Source organism: Anser cygnoides, chromosome 10, assembly GCF_040182565.1.
Source record: "Anser cygnoides isolate HZ-2024a breed goose chromosome 10, Taihu_goose_T2T_genome, whole genome shotgun sequence".
NCBI classification, from domain to species: Eukaryota; Metazoa; Chordata; class Aves; order Anseriformes; family Anatidae; genus Anser; species Anser cygnoides.
In genome coordinates this window covers 6,252,298-6,268,950 of record NC_089882.1, presented here as the reverse complement: position 1 = coordinate 6,268,950, position 16,653 = coordinate 6,252,298, and the positions used below count along the sequence as shown (strand labels likewise).

At 42.7% G+C, this 16,653-nt stretch overlaps 1 long non-coding RNA gene across 7 annotated transcripts in view; it reads left to right on the top strand.

Annotated features, from left to right (window-relative positions):
* Window positions 1-2,669: 2,669 nt before the first annotated feature.
* LOC106035457 (uncharacterized) overlaps window positions 2,670-16,653 on the top strand; it is a 132,023-nt gene continuing 118,039 nt past the window's right edge. For 3 of the 7 annotated variants that reach the window (XR_010833943.1, XR_010833939.1, XR_010833942.1), the window contains exons 1-2: window positions 2,670-4,714; window positions 6,913-7,137. This is a non-coding gene — a long non-coding RNA (uncharacterized lncRNA). Of the gene's footprint in view, window positions 4,715-5,460; window positions 6,161-6,912; window positions 7,147-16,653 lie in introns of those variants that run through there. The other 4 variants (XR_010833941.1, XR_010833944.1, XR_010833940.1 and 1 more) reach the window with 4 other exon arrangements.

Below are 16,653 nucleotides of genomic sequence, written 5' to 3'. Positions count from 1 at the left end.
TCCTATTGAGATTCCCTTACAGAAGGAAAATTGTACTTTGAGTCATTTTCACTGTGCTGAAGGATTGGATGTGTATTATAAAATGAAAGGACTGAACCAAAATGTTGGAATTAGGGAAGTTTAAGAATGTAGTGACATTTTGCATTTCTCGTTCATTTTTTGGCGGGGAGTATTTTGCCAATGAGAACAAAATTTTAAATTTTCTAAGTTTAGAGATTTCTGAGTTTTTCTTTAGAATGTTTATTTGTGGAGATACTGTCAATAAACTTGTTCTTAAAGCACCTGTGACCCACTGATAAATTTGTTTCAGCAGCACTAGTGCCACAGTAATAAAGACTGGAAGAACTTTGAGGTATGGATCCATTTGTATATCTGCCAATAATTTTTTTTTTCAATAGCTAATAAAAACTGAAATAGTGATTTAATGTCACAGTAAGCATCTTAATACTAAATACGTACCTACATTTAAAGGCTGCATGTACTATTTTTTTCCCCGATTTGTCAGAAGCACTGTGTGCCACCGAATATACAGGCAGCTGCTTCTCAGGGTGAGTGGAGCCATGCTGTTGAATCTGTTTTCTAAATCTGGGTGCTTTGAGTTTTGTAACTACGTGTGCCACAGCATGTTTCTGTATACAGAGATTTTTTACAGATTTGGTCATTCTGTTTCCATTCATGAAGGAAGTGTGTGGTTAAACCCGAGAAACCATGGAGCAGGTGTTTTATATTGTTCACAGGTGTATTTCCTATTTTAAAACAAACAAAACTATTACATGGAGTTAGAATATAAATGTGATGGAGTTTACTTTTCAGACTGCAAGGTAAAAGTCAGCCCTAACCTCTGCTCTTGACAGTAGAAAACAAAACCACAGCAACTTAGAGAAGTTCATTTCCTGAAAGTATCTGTGATTTCTCCATCAGCCTTGATTTTTAAACTCCACGAACCACTTTGAACTTTTCAATACTCATAGCTTCCCACTAGAGCATGTATTCGGTGTTTTAAGTATTAGGATGCTTATGGTGTTGTAGATACTAGCACGCTGAAGTTAAAATGTTCAAAAAAGTCCTGGAGTCCGACTCCTTCAGTGGGCGAAGCAGAAGTTCCTGCAATTTGGGGCTAATTTGTGAGCAGCCACCTCTGCTGGGCCCAGCACCCGGCCTGCTGGTGGCTGCTGCCCCGCCGCTGCCTGGCACCCATCCTGGAGGTGGCCAGGGCTCCTGCTGGGGCTGTGGGGCTGCAGGAGAATCTCACAGACTGAGGTCAGAACAAAGATTTATGTTCTTGGGTACGGCTGTCTTGAGTTTGCGTGAAGCTTTGAGGCCAGGATTATCGCTGCTTTTTTGTATTGCTGAACAGGTCCTGGACAAATTTGGATTGCTTTTTTACATCCCCTTGGATCTGCTGCTAGCTTGAACGAAGTAATATATATATACATATATTTAATAATTAAAAAACTGTGTATAGAAAATTTTTAAGGCTAAGATAACCTCCACCTGTAGCAAAAGTCTCTGTTGCTTTAGCAGGAAACATTCCTAGCTGGAAAACAGACTTGGAATTGCACTTCAGTTTATGCATAGCCTAAGGGATGCAGAAAACTACGACCTGAAAAATACTTCCTGTTCTGCTTCAGTCAGTCTGTGAGAAATTTTACGTGTATTTGTGTGTACCCTCCGGATGGGCCCGGGCAGGGACGGGCCCGGGCAGGGCCCCGCCGGCTGCAGCCATGGCCGGCGCCACCTGGCGGTACGGGGCGGCCCGCAGCGGCCGCTGCTCAGGGCCCTCACAAGCACGGTCATAGAACAGGATCACAGAATAATCAGTGAGTCCCTGCGGACCCCCACAGGGAAAAGGCAGCCCCTGGGACCCTGCAGCGAGGATTTCACTGAATATTTAAGATAAATTACCTTGGCAGCAAATTAAGCTGATATTCCTCTCCCACACTAGCAGGAACAAGCCTTCTGACAGACTTCCAACAGTTCCCCTGTGCGCTGGAAATCCTGTTAGTTTAGCCTGCCACCCCAGTTTTCTGCCTGCAAGACTAAACAAACCCCATCCTTCCAACCTTCCCTGACATTATGTGTTGCTCTGAGCCATTGCTCTTCTCCCGTTTGTCTCCCTCTTCCTTAAATTGCCAAATCCAAATCAGGGCACAGTATGCCAGCTGGGGCCTCCCAAGCACTGTGGAATAATGCCTCCCCTGTGTTGTATATATGTCTCAAAGTGATATTTGACTGTATTCAATTTGTGGTCCACCATAATCTCCAAGTCATTTTCTGCCCAAGTTATTTCTGAGCCGTGATGTCCTGTGGTGTGTATTTGATTTTGCCTTAAGAGCCCTGTTCTGCTCTTGTCTCCCTTCAGCTACGTCTTTCAATTTTTTGTACCCTTTCTATTTTTTTTAGATTTCTTTGAATTCTTGTTTCATAAGGTCTTCATAAGTGCCTCTCACCTCATTGTGCTCCGCCTGCTCTCTGGGATATTTATGCTACCATGCTGTCTTGTCTGTAACACAGCTGGACCCAGAGCAGATACCTGCAGGAATCAAACTGACCTTAAACCGTGCTGGGAATAAGGACAATGAAGGGGGCTAATGAAAGCAGAAGGCCTGATCTTTATCTTAACAATCGAGCTCTACTTTTGCGTCATTAGTTTGTATTTAGTCAAAAAGCACAGTAGGTTGTGTTAGGGCCTTCAGTGCCAGAAGTGTATTTGTGTAGCAGAAGGAGGGCTCGCGCTGGTGGGCTACGTGCAAGCTGTGGTAGCCAACAGCTCCAACTACAGCCGTGTCGCTCCTGCTGCCCAGGCTGGTCTGATCCCTCACCATGACCGTTACGTTTTCAGACAGTTTTAGCTCCATTCACCTCTCACTGTCACTAGTCTATTGCAGTAATCTGGTAGAGAGATGCCCTGGGACTGCTTGGCAGCAGATCTACCAATGCTTGTGAAACGGGCCTTTGCAATGTGCTTGGTGATGTGACATCAAATGAACAGAGGTAGCCACTAGAAATGTGTCAAAGGCAACACAAATATGTGTCAGCAGCTGCCTCTCTTGCCATGGGCTCCATGGTCCTTCCAGATGTGCCCCAAAAGTCTTCCAGGTCCACTTGTTCACATGCCTCTGAACACTGATCACAGAAGAGGGACGAGGAAAGGGAGCTCAAAAGCAGGGTGGGGAAGAGGGGTTTTGTTGTGCAGTTGCAACTCAGCCCTCCGTTTCTGCCGTTACCCTTACACCCGGCCCGGCCCGGGGCGGCGCTGCCGCCAGAGGGCGCTGCGGGCCGGGCGCGGCGCCGCCATTTCCTGACGGGGGGCAGCCGGGCCCTGGGGGGCTCCAGCGCGGCGCTGAAGGCAGCCGCCGCAGCGACCCTGTCAAAAATTACCCGCTGAGTAATTAAACTGACCTCCCCCAGGCCAGGAGGTCGGCTTCTGAGCTTGTCTCGTTTATTTGTTTATTTGGCTTTGCTTGTTTTTGGCCTCACAAACCTGGGCTGCTCGCACCGTTTTAAATCTTGCCCCAAACTTTAAGTTTCACGCTTTTGCAAACTTTTAGCCTGCAAGTGAAAGATAGGCGGCCTCGGTATTAACCCATGCCTCCAGGAGGTGGAGCTTTAGAGTAAATAAACGCTCCGATACAGCATTTACAACACAGAACGGGCCCTGGCAATGGTATAGGGGTACCACCCTGGGAGCTGAGTATTTCGGGAGGCTTTGCTCCTTCCTGGCCCACAGGTGGGAGGTGCTGTGTCTGCAGGTTACAGCAGGGTGGAAGTTAAATTCCTGTTTCTTCAAGCTGGACCAGTCCTGGCAAGGATTCAGCAGCAAGTGTGCTACAAGAAATTGAGGGAAGGGACACGGTGCACCACATCCGCACCTGGGGTCTTCCTCTTGACAGTCCCCCAAGTTACGCAAACCGTTGCAGCAAGTGGAAGGGGTCTCGTGAAATCACTTTGAATAACAGAAAGCTTTTCAGCGCGATGTGCTGCCAAAAGAAGGTTATGATCTATTCTTTCTGCCCATAGTGCTTAGGAAAAGGAGTTATGGATTTAGAAGACAATTGAGAAAGAGGCCAGGTGTCAGGGCAGTTGTAAGTGATGCAGCTGATGCTACCCCTAGATAGTTTCTTTTTTATCTCTTATTTTCATTACCTAAAGCATTTTCAACTCTAGTTTCAGAAGAGATGTGATAAAGCTCAGTTGCTTGAGATGTTTTAGACAATTCTGCTCTCTCGGGTATTTGCCTGTCAGGATTGTTTTTTTCTTTTCCTGATGTTCTTCATAAACTTTATTTCATCCCATTTCCCCAAGATATACTTAAAAGTTTCCTGGTTCTTCTAGCATACGTTTTTAGGGGCCAAATCTTTCCCATTGGAGCCACTCCCCTCACCTGTTTCATATTTACTTTTATCTTTGCTTATAAATCAGTCCCAATTAGTTTGGGTGCTCTTTTCTGAGCTTGTGGGTCTGTGTTCTGTTTTAATAATAACTTGTACAGATGCTAAGGAGGCAGGCTAGCTTCTCTGTCAAGGTAAATGACTGTTTATGTGTGAGACAGAGAGACTCCTACTTTCTGCTGGCACCGGTTATCTCCTTGGGAACCTGAGCGAGGAAGGACTGTCTGTGTTTACATGGGCCTCGCTCCATGCAGTTTCCCCACCCAGGACCTTGCCTTCAGATGTGATGGTGCCAGGGCCCCCTCATCCCACACCAGTCCCAGGTAAATGACTGCACTCCACGTTTTATTCTAGGAGTGATTCATGTAAGTTCCCGAACAACCTGGGAGCAGGATGTTGACATACGTCGTTTCCCAACTGAAGTAACTGCTCTGATCACTGGGCTTTTGGGTGATGCCCAAACTTACTCCCTTTTTTTTTTTCTCTGAACGCATACAACTCTGATTCTCCTGTTGTATAGGGAATAAATTAAAAAATCATGTGGACAATACAAAACTTTTGTTACTATGAGGCACTTCTTTCTATGTAATACTGTAGTTTACAACAACATCTGCTTTCAACAACAGAAGAAATGCCTTGCTTTCTTGGTGCTCTAGGAATATCAGAATACCTCTGTACCTCTCAGAGTCTTATCAGCTTCTTTCTACTTCTGTTCCTTTGATTATTTATTCCTTTCTACATTCTCTTTGACTTTCAACTCAGTCAAAGAGCTGTGCTTCATGTACCAAAGGCTCTCCTCTTCAGATCTCTCTTTCTAACTGCAGGTCTTGGCTGTCTTGTTTAAATGTATGTACTCAGAGGGGTCTGTGTGTGGCAAGGACTAGAACTAGGTGCAGAGTCTTTGTTTGGAGATCTGGCAGTTACGCTGCTAAAATAGAAGTCTTGGCTATGTGATCCGCGCGTTGTTCTCTAAACACAGCAGTTCTGCATTACTGAGGTACTCTTGCAGGACTCCGTTGTTTCACAACCCTTGGGCAGGCTTTCTCAGAGTAAATACTCTCTGTAGGCCCATATAGTTGTCTCATGTCTTTGTGTCTGAACCTGGAGAATTATCAAGTTTGAGAGCTAAGTTATTCTGTAGTTGCTAAGTTGCTAGCTTTTAAACATGATTTTTTTCTTCCCGTCCATTTAAAATGTTTACAGTGGAAATTTCAACTTTAATATTACTACATTCTTGCAGGATTTTTAAATAATAAAATTAACTTCCAATTTAGGAACATAATGAAAAACATTAACTTAATCTTTGCATTTTTTTCTACATCTTTGTAAAAGGGTCAGTATATAGATGTTCCTTTTGTAATGCCTAGCAGTGTATCCTCAGACACTTAGAAAATAGTCACAACTTTCTACAGTTAACACAAAACTAGAAATAAAAAACAATTTGTCAATGAGAAAGCAAAGACTTTGAAAGCAACCCTTTTCTTCACATGAGTATGTAGTGAGGGTCTTCACTGTTACCATCTAATTTCCATCAGCTGGGAGTGTGCCTGCCAGCTGGTAGCAGTAGAAACTCGTCAGCCTCGCAGTACTGGAGAAGGATAGAAAGAGGCTGGGCTTCTACAAAAAACAACAATTTCTGTTGTTTCTGTAGGGGTAACGATGATAATGTCTTCTCCTTGAGCTTGTCCTTAGTGAAAATCAAGCTACTGTTTTTCATTCAATGAAACCTGCCTTTTCTGCTTTTGCCGGAATGAAAGCTATGTGATGTGGTGAGACGTGATGCATTAATAAACCGGCTGGGACACTAACTGAGCAGTCGGTTTGGGAGGAGAGGTGGGAGGGAGGCTTCTAGTAAGAATACTTTGTAATCCTGGGCACAGGGTTGGGTGCCTGGTGACAAAGGGGGGATTTTTAAGCCTCCTCTCCTTGGTCATGGGGCACCCTGTGGGAAATAAAAGGAAAGGACTGTGGAGGTAGTCTGATGAAGAGCATCTGTCTCTTCAGTGGGGCTGGGGTGGTGCACCCCACTCTAATGGGGAGGAGAAAAGAAGTAAGACTCTGAAATTACTCCAGCTGAATTTGGGCTGAGTAGTTCTGGTCCGGCCAGACCTTCAGATCGTGGAAAGATCAACAGCCCTCCCCTCAGTGTTGTTTGAAAATGGCCCGTCGTGGGTGTTAGCTGTTTGGGCTTAAGCCGCTGCTGTCTTTTAGGAAGCTGCAATAGTTTAAAGAGTGCAACATCTTGAGGGAGCAGTATGGCTTTGATCAGCTTTTGTTAATGAGAGAAGGAACACAACCAATACACTTGCTTCCAAACAGAAGTATGTTTTCCTCATGAGACATTAGCAAGCAATTTTGCAGTGGTTTCTCAGGCCCAGTGCGGGACTGTTGCGTTACCATTGGGTTATGCAGAAAGTAACAAGGTGACCTTGGGGAAGTGGAGTGCGTTTAAAAAAAAAAAAAAAAGTATGAACCATGTGGCTACCATGGAGCTTAAAATAAATGTTTTGATGTTGTGCAGGTGAACTGAAAAGCATAGGCAGAGGAACAGGTGAGCTCTCTTGCCAGCCTTCTGGTACATCTGTGATCTCCAAAAGAGCAGTGCAACAAGTGTCTGAGCTCGCTGTATGTGACCTGGTATGGCTGCACAGCCAGGAGAAACAAGCATCCGGCCATCAGGCGTGATAGCACGACCTACCCTGTGTGCTCCTCGACTTCTGCTGCTCTGTGTGCCTTCCTGGCCTGGGCAAGTACTGTATGGATTCGTTCTTTTTATGTGGCATTTTGCTGTCAGACCTGGCTTTGATTTTAGTGTTATTTTTAACTGTGACTTTGGTCAGTTCCTAACAAGTAGGAATAAATAACCAGATTTTGCTCTTTCCAACTGAGCTGTGAATAAAACAGCTCATCTGGGATAGCAGCAGCTTCAGCTTGCTTGTACATCCTGAAACAAACTGGGTTTGATCTGTGAACCCTTAGAGGGGTCTTAGGTGTGAGTCCTGAATTCTTTTTCGTGGGGTTAATTAAAAGTCTGAGAAAAGTCAGCCAACCTCCTGTGGCTGAAATGATTTCCCCATGTAGCACCTTCTGCAGGGATAAATCTCTGTTGCAGATGTATCATTCTTCTGCAATTAGTGGCAGATTGCTAGCTGCTGTGTCTGGCACTCCTGTGCGTGCTCTCCATCTGAGAATGGAGCTGAAACACAGGAGCTGCTCATGCGAGGCTCTGGCCGCTTTCATGCGGTAGGTATTTGCACTCGTGGGTGCCTAATGCTGCTGTGGAAACTTGCAGGGTGATGCCAGGCACTACTCAGCTGCACTTCTGTAGCAGTCTGCTTGGGGCTTACGCTGGTACAAATGCATTAGTGAATTTATCTTCTTCCATCAGGCTGCCTGGTAGAGTGAGTGCTTTAGGCAGGAGTCCGCGGGAGCAGGTGCTGCTGCAAGGTCTCTGCCCTTTCCCACCAAGCCCTGGAGTTCTCCACGTACACAGAGCTGGAGAGGGCAGGACAGTCAGCACTGGACAGCTGTTAAGGGCAGCTGGTAGTAAACTAGCACTTTGAGCGATCGATGGACAGAATCTGAGAGGTCAACCGTAAGATCTTTGATCAGACACTCACAAGAAGGACACACTTGACAGGAATGCAGGATTAAGCCGAGTAAAAGTAGCTTCTAAAACTTTCTCTTCCTAGCAAACTTCTCTAATGCAGAGCTCCGAGCCTTGACATGTTTTATGATTTGTGATTTGTTCTGTAATACAGAGCAAATTCTTTCCCCCTTTATACAGCTGTATTTAAGAGAATTTTATGCTGCAGCCTCCTGGTTTTAGAAGTGATAATATTTATTTGATGGGGAACTTGGCTGACTGTGGCTGTGTAGCCTCATTTTTGCTAGCTAGTTGTTACGCACAGCAACACCAATGCCGGGGTTGTGCTTGTGATGGACTTGTGTACATCTGGTACTTTTTAAGCCTGTGGAAAGACCGTGCAACTTTTTTTTTTTTTTTCTTTTTTTTTTCCTAGTGGCATTATTTAAACTAAGAAGTGTAAGAGAAACTTATGATGTGGAAAGCAGTAAGACAAAGGAAAGGGGAAACTGGAAAAGGGGAGAAAATGTATAGGTAGATCAAATGGTTTGTGGTGGAGTGGGAATCCAAACCTCTTACTTTTGAGGAAAGAAGGCTTTGCTTCCCAGAACTCAGAGGAAAAAAACACTGTTACAACATTACCCTGTCCTTAACCGTCAACTGACACGAGGCTGTTCAAAGGATCTGAATTTGTGTGTTGTTTGCTAATCTAAACCTACTGCAAATGGATGAAAGAGCTGGTGAGCTTCTTGTGTGAAAGGTTATTCTGTAGCTGAAATTGCTTTAGGTGGCTCAGCTGTATTTTGTCAATAAAATGTGCCATCAGTGGAAGAATTGGCAGTAAAGTAGCTTCTGCGTGCTTAGCCATGGAGAGCACGTTTGAAGGGCAGCAATAGAGTTTTTGGTAGATGCAGTCAGCAATTGTATCATTACAAAGTCTGTTTTCTGGGATTTAGAGTTTGAATGTGTTTAATTGCAATGGGCTGATATGATTTACAGCTTGGATGTGCTTTTCTTCGTCTATTTTGGCTACTTTCTAGTGAGCTCTGTGTTGCATATGAGTTGCTATGCTAGAGGGAGTTTGGTGGGGGGAAGAAAACAATGTGTTCCTAATATATTAATGTGTGTGTTAGGAATGCACCCTGTAATGTCTCTGTAAAAGTTTATTGAATGTTCTGGGGGGGGGGCTTGGCACGGTATGCGATGTCAAATCTTTTCCATTTCAGGTAGATGAGACAGAAGGAGGGATCTTGCCAAGCAGTGAACTTCTCAAAAACTCGAGCAAGTTTTAGCCTTGGCTTCTGTCCCCAGCTCGTCCCATGGTCCAGGCTGGTCTTTGGTGTAGCTCTGCCTTCCTGGGAGAGCTGTCTGACAGTAATGCTGTAGGCTGATGCCTTGCCTCTTATGTATTTATTTTTTAGAGTGAGAAGGGATGGCATTGAATGTAAGGGACTGGGAATCAAGAAATCTGTATCTGCTTCTTTGTTAGGACATAAACTTTCTATGTGTCCTGGGGCAAGATATTTATTTTAGTTGCCTGCTTCCTGCTTGTCCTATTTATTTAGTCTGTATTGACAGGGACCTAAAGGCTTTTCTGCATGGTATGGCTAGGGCAGTGTAGCCTGATTTCAGGTTGGGGTCTTCTGGTATCATAGGACAAGTGATCAAGAACAGAGTTTCAACAGGTCTTGTCTTGTTTGAAAACTGGCCTTTAAAATCATATTCTACCACTAAGTCTCTGTTTCCTCGCTGTGGAGAGGGAAGTAAGGGGTATGTTTGTGAAAACTGCATGTGGGCCTGAAACTGTTTAATCCCAAGCAACTTAAAATAAGAGTGATATCTATTTACACTAAGGAACTGATTTAAAGAAAATGGAGAGCCCTGAAACAAATCTGAATTGTATTTTTGCACGGACCTCAACAGGAGGTAAAGATTCATTCTTTGCAGTTTACATGTGTAGTAAGACACATTCCTGATGCGATACATACTTTTTATGATTTTCTTATTGCAGTAGAGTGTTGGCTTGGTAGCTCAAGGACTGAAAGAATTAATATATTTGGTTTATATTCATGAGGTACCTAGCAGCCTTAGCTAGCAATCAGGGCTCTTTCATATAACATTATGCAGGTTTCTAAAAGAATAGTAAAAAGCCTTTTGACCACGCTATGCAGTTTATCAGTTTCCTACAGCTTTAAACCCAGAATGGTTCTGAGGGCATGTGTTCAATGAGGGTTTAAATCAAATATGAGTGATATAATGTAGGAATATTAAATGAAAAACTAGTTTGATGTCAGCAGTTTTGACCAATGTGGAATCATTTTAGCTATTCTACAAAAGCAGCAGCTGGTTTAGTACTCTGGGGCTAATCGGAAGACAGAACACACTCAGTAAACGTGGGAAGGAGAGCTTTGTAAGTAAATTTTTCCTCTCTCACAAGGCAAGATGTTTAACAAACATAATGACAGGAAAGGACTGACTCTCCCAAAATCAGGAGATGTGTTTGCTTAATCCTCAACATACCACAGAAGCGGTGATAACGTAGGTGTGGGCAGAAGGAGAAATGGGCACGTTACTTGTGGCTGAAGCACCTAACGGCTGGAGGAGCATGTCTGGGTGCTTCTGGAGAGCCAGGCGTGTGGGCCCGTGCCCAGCATGGTGTGCTCCGGGGTGCCCCGGGGTGCTGAGGCCCAGCACGCCAGGCGCCTCCCTTCCCCGCCGCTCAGGGCCTCTCCCTCATGGTGTTTGTGGCCTAGTCGTGTTCTGTGGTGGGCGCTTCATTCCTCCCTGCTTGTGAACAACTGGGTGCAGGCTGCGGAGGGAGAGCGGAGATCTGTACGGCAGTTCTGTGTTCGGAGAAGGAACAAGTGAAAACACCGTTCACGTCCAGGAGCAGAAAAACTGCTTTCAGGCTTCCCTTGGCTGACTGGGTCAAACCAAGAGCCTCCCACTTTGTAAGGAGAGTGTCCTTCACACAAGTCGCAAGCTATTTTAATGGTTAAATTCAATTAGATTTCCAGAAAGTAGAAGAAAATCTATTTTTCTCAACTTTTAAAGGTGTTGAAGCCCTTGTACTGCTGGTGAAAGACCTGAGCCCGGGCTGGAGTCTGTTCTCAGTGGTAGTCTCCTGCCTGCCTCTTGAAACACAACAAAATGTCTATGGCCAGAGGGGCCCTGACTTTGGAGCTTGTGATGAAAGGTGCTTTGGCTTTAGCTTCTGTTTCTATGGTGGTCTGTCCCATTAGATTAAAATAAAATAGGAGTTAAGGAACAAGATCTAGAGCTCAGGGTTTGAACATCTCAGGTGAAGGTCGTTCTAGCTGACTGGCTAGGGTAATTTGTCTCATGTGTGTGGAAAGGTTGTGTGTTCTCTTTGGTCAAGTGAGCCTTACCTGTCTAAATTTAGACAGAAAAGCTGAGGATCCATCAGATTGACTCTGGGTTTCGTTCAGTGCATCAGGATCTCCTGCTTCAGCGAGTACGTGCACCATTTTTTCTCAACCAAAAGGTGATGCAAGAATATAAGCAGGAGTCTTTCTGTGATCCACGAAGAGCTTTTTGGCCCACTCTGCAGGCACGTCTTGCTGATTTTCATTTGTCCTGGAGAGAATGCTGTTAGAAAGATGAAATTTGGTACTGTGGAGCTCACAAAATAGATTTTTTGGCTATTTCTGTTCCTGTTGCTCACTTAATTATAGAACCTGAATAAATGTACCTTTTGGTATAAATATTACTAATGTTGGCAGTAATCGAAGGTGAAACTGGCAAATGTATCTACTAAGCCATTTCACAAAGTAATCATTTATGAACATAGCTCTATTAATTTGTTTAGTCAGATGCAGAGAAGCAATAAAAGTGATTGACTAAAAACAATTAAAACAGTAAAAGTAAATTGTTGTGTGCATTAAAACCTGCTGAGCCTGTCAGATGAAAATTGTAGGTTTAAATGTGAAAATTAAAGCTATTGATTTTAGCTAGTATGTATGCGGCTATCAGAGTCCTAATTTGTTGTAGTTTTCTTAGCTAAAGTTGTTGAGACAAGAGTAAAGATAATCCTAAAACTCATTCCCCAAAAGATGTAAACGATCGCAAAGGCATATGTGATAAACATTTGTGTTGTCTTGGGAAGATGGGAAGGTTTTTTTTAGAAGACTTATATTAACTGTCAGTATCTCAGTGCTGCAGAACTGAATATAAATATTTACCAATACTGGTAATTTATTGCACTTCAAAGGAGATGAAGAATGAGACATTGACATGAAAGAAAATACAGCATTGATACAGACTAGATTACAGGGCTTCTCGCCTAATTTATGTGTATGACTTTATTGTCATTTTATTTTTATGTGTTATAGTAAATCTTGCATTCAGTGAACTATTATTTTTTAGTATTCAATTAAAATGATAGCACAAAAAGAGTGTTATATCTAGACAGGTATTAAGGGATAGTGCTGGGGAATAAGACTGCAGTCTGTACCTGAGGGCTTCAGCCACTCAGTAAGGGCTGCTGTCGTGAATCGAATGAACCAGGGCTTTAAACAAGTATTATGTGTGTTGACTTGCCCGTGTTAAGCAATAGGTCATAGTATTATTTCCTTTTATAGTTTCTTTAGGTCTCTTATAAATCACCCCTTTACAGTGTAAAATGTAATATTTGATGGTTAACTCTTTGTTCAATAGAGATTTTGAAATTTTGCTTTGGGGAGCATAAAGCACATCCTCCAACAGCTCTTGTTTTTTCTCTTTAAGAAGCAGACCCTAATTGCTGTTACTTATAGACTGCGTCAGCGTAGACTAAATTCCTAATCCTGAAAGCACAAGGAAAAGACAACTGTGCGTAGCCTTTTCCGTGTTTCTGTGGATGGAAGCGATGCTCAAACTCATTGAATCGTTATGGGTTTCTGGGGATGCTTGGAGATTGGGACAACAGCAAGGAAAAAGAAAGGCTGGTGACTTTTTATGTATGGAGCAGCTCTAGAAAATGCAGAAATGCTGTCCCACCTCCCCCCACACAGGCTCTGACTTTTGCACTGGGGTAAGCAAGTGATGCAAGTTCAGTAGCTCTTTTCAGGAAAGAAGGAATAATAAGAAAGAGGGAATAGACTCAAATTATTGGGATGACAGAAATGAGGAGACAGAGGGGAAATCTGAATCTGTCTACGTGCATGAGCGGCACAGAGTTCACAGACAATGTGTGTCTTGAAATGGGATATTTTTAAAATGAAAAATTCTGATACTAGGGCTGATTCGTTTGAACACTGTGGAGAACTTAAGTTCCTGGGAGTCTGTTCTACCAGATGAACACTCTCAGCACATACTTCCAGTAGATAACACATCAGAGAATACAAATAACTTGCAGTCAGTAGGCAGCTAGTTGAAGTTTCTCTTTCTGCTTGTCAAAATAACTCCTTCTGTCAGCATGCAATAGGGTAGGCAAGTCAATAGTGGTGTTATTGAAATGCTATTAAGGGAGAATTAGACAGCTTTCATTTTTAAGGCTGTTGTGTATGGGGCTACTGTTTGAAATCACTGTTTACCAGTAAGAATCATGTTTGTTTTCAGCTGGGTCAGACTGTGCTGCTTGAAACAAAGGGGAAGAGCCACATGCATCTGCTCCCTTATGCCATTTGCAAGTAGATGCTGTCCTCCAGTAAGGTGCAAGTCCCCCAGCACTGCAAGGCTGTGTCATACCCTGTATCTGTTCCATCTTGTGTGTGAGTAGCCAAGGGCAGGGAGAGGGCCCCACAAGAGGGTTAATTTGCTTCAGTTATAAGGAAGCTGTCAAAAGGGGTGTCATTTCTGGGCTCTGTTTCAGCAAAGCTCACAAGCATATGCTGAAGTGCTTTCCTGAATCAAGCTCTAGCAGAGAAGCATGTCAAAAGTATTTTACATCTATCCATGTAACTGTCATGCTATTCTTAAGCCTTCCAGAAACTTCTGTGTAAGATATATTTTCTGATAGCAACTCACAATTTGAGGGAAGGTTTCATAATGTTTTTCAGCAGTAGACCCCAAGTTAAGCAAAACTCATTTTCCCATTTATGACTTTTAAATTGATACTGCTTTCCTAGAAAAATAACCACGTACCAGATCCTTTATTAAAATTAATATAAAGCCCTTGTGTCATGTTAAAGGAACAGTCTGTGTCATTAGTGTTTGTATAAAACATCACCTTGCATCCCCAAAGCAGATTGCCTCTTAATATCTGCATCATCTCTCACGTGGCCATTACCTCTGAAGAATTTTCAGTTGAAGCAGAGATTGTGAGGATGGGGAGCTGCAATGACTTGCACAAGAGGCCACTTACAGAGTGAAAATTAAACTCAATCCATTTTCTGCTACAGCATACGTTTCCTTTGTTCTAAATTCGTGGTAATGCTGCAAGTAATGACTGGGAAACGTGGTCTTCAAATGCAAAGGAAAAATAAACAAAATTCCAATGTTTGGAGCAGGTCTTCTCACTGTACTTACTGCAAATGGACAGCTTACTCTGAAAGTAGTTGTATCTCACTTTCTCTTAAATAATGAAATACGAACGCTGTGCAGACAGTGGTCCTTCTAGATGATAAAGGACAAATATATCAGGACAAACACAAGCACAAATGGACAATAGTTTGCAGAAGCCTGCTGTAGCAAAGTAGTGAGATGGTAGCAGATGTCTTGACTGTGCATTTTTTATATAAATAATCATTTATTCACACCAATTTTATTTTCAGCAGCTTTAAAACTCAGTGTGTTTTATGTTTAGCATTATCACAGGAGGGAACTATTCCCTTGATAGCAGAAACCTAGTGAATTTTCACATAAGTACCACGCTACCATTTTGCTCCTTGTGGAGGCTGTAGCATTCAGCAATTCCAATTCTGCTGGGAACTGTAGCGTGGCACCATTATAGCAAATAATTTGAGCAGTTATGTTTCTAAGTACTGTTACTGGCAATACCATGCTGAGCATTTCAGGCAAAGCAGGTGTGTTTTTTAATCTCTGGTTTAAGAATAAGAGTGTTTCTTTTTGTTTTATAAAGACAAAACTCAATCAGGACCCACTATGTAAATATATCTAAGTGAAGGTTGGTTTAATAAATAAATAAACCAGGGTTTTGTCTAACCTTGAATGCAATCGTGTGTGTGTGTTCAGTGTAAGACAGTTTCTCTCTAATATTATCTCCTTAGCAAGGATTTAAATTGAAAGGAAGTCCACTGAAGATAGAATAAACAACTTCAGCTTTATTTCAGTGTGGATTTAGAGTCAAGTCTTGACTGAAAGCCTACCATAGGATGGTGTCCCCTGATTCCAGTGTAGTTTTGTGTTACTTTTAAGGCACCCCTCTATTTGTAAAGGGAGAAAGAAGGTGACGTAGGAAGCTCCCATCTCTTCATGTGAGAAGTAGAGCTGTGCAACCAAACCCCAGGATATCGTTGAGATAGGTGGCACTGATAATGACTATCAGTCAGTGTGCTGCTAATATGAATGTGAACTCTTAAGGCTTTTGCAGAGAGGAATGTCCATCCTGAGCAATGAGAACAGGTAGAAACAACCATTTTGTATATTTATTTATTTATTTTCCCTCCTAAGTGGCTTGCTGAAGACTAGCAAAGATGTTCACTGCAGTAACGTCCTGGTTGTAGAGCAACTGTACTGACTCTGCTCCCCAGGAACCTCTGACTGCTCCCTAGGAAACATGCAGCAATTAAAATGTTACTACTCAGTTACTACTGGATGTATCTTAACATTTTTGATAACGTTGATTCTGATGTGTGTTCTGTTTTGTACCGTAAGCTTTGCTCACCTGCAGAGATTATGAGCTTTTTGAGGGACCAATTTTATGATTCTAACTAAATATTCAAGAAGTTTTTGTCTGGAATTGCAATTCCTTTTAGTACTGAAGCTGAGATGCAATGAGAGATACTTTTGGATGTACTTGCTGAGCCACTGTCCTATCCAGAAAATTACTTGTTTGGATGCTTAGTTCCCAGTACGTACCCCACAGGTTTAGAGCTGACACTGTAGAGAGAGGAACACAGAAAAACCTGTGGTTTGACTCGACTGCGTTGTGTGCTGTGTGGCTGTCTCCCAGGTGTGCATTCCTTTGACCAGAAGCAAACTACATTTAAGTAGTACATTTAAGTACATTACATTAAGTACATTTAATTTATTTAAGTGCATTGTTGTGTGTTAGTTTGGTTACTGAGGTTAACTTCTCTAGTTTGTTGTGCAGGAGTAACCAATATCACTTACCTGACCGTCTTGGTACAGTGCACCAAGATGTTCAGTACTCGTGCACGTGGGGTCCACGTCTTCATGGTGGGAATCAGTACAAAGCAGTCCTCGCTGTATAGCCCATCTTGCTTGGGAGTGACTGTCTTCTGAAGGCAAACCTGACTTAAACTAATTCACCCTGGTCTACTGCAATGTAGTGCTTTAAAATGTGAAGTTGAAATACTGTAATAACATCTTGTAACTGTATTATTTATCTGCATTTAGTATGTGTTTATAGACTTTGGTCAGGATTGAAGAACCTGTTATTTTAGGTATTGAAGAAGCTCAGTTTCAGTTCCCTTTTCCCCTATGTATTTATGTTCTTTGTTACAGAACATTAATATGTATCTTCGACTGCAGTTTTAAATGCCAACTATACTCAATATACATGCAAATAGCCTTTTTCACAGAGGTAGAATT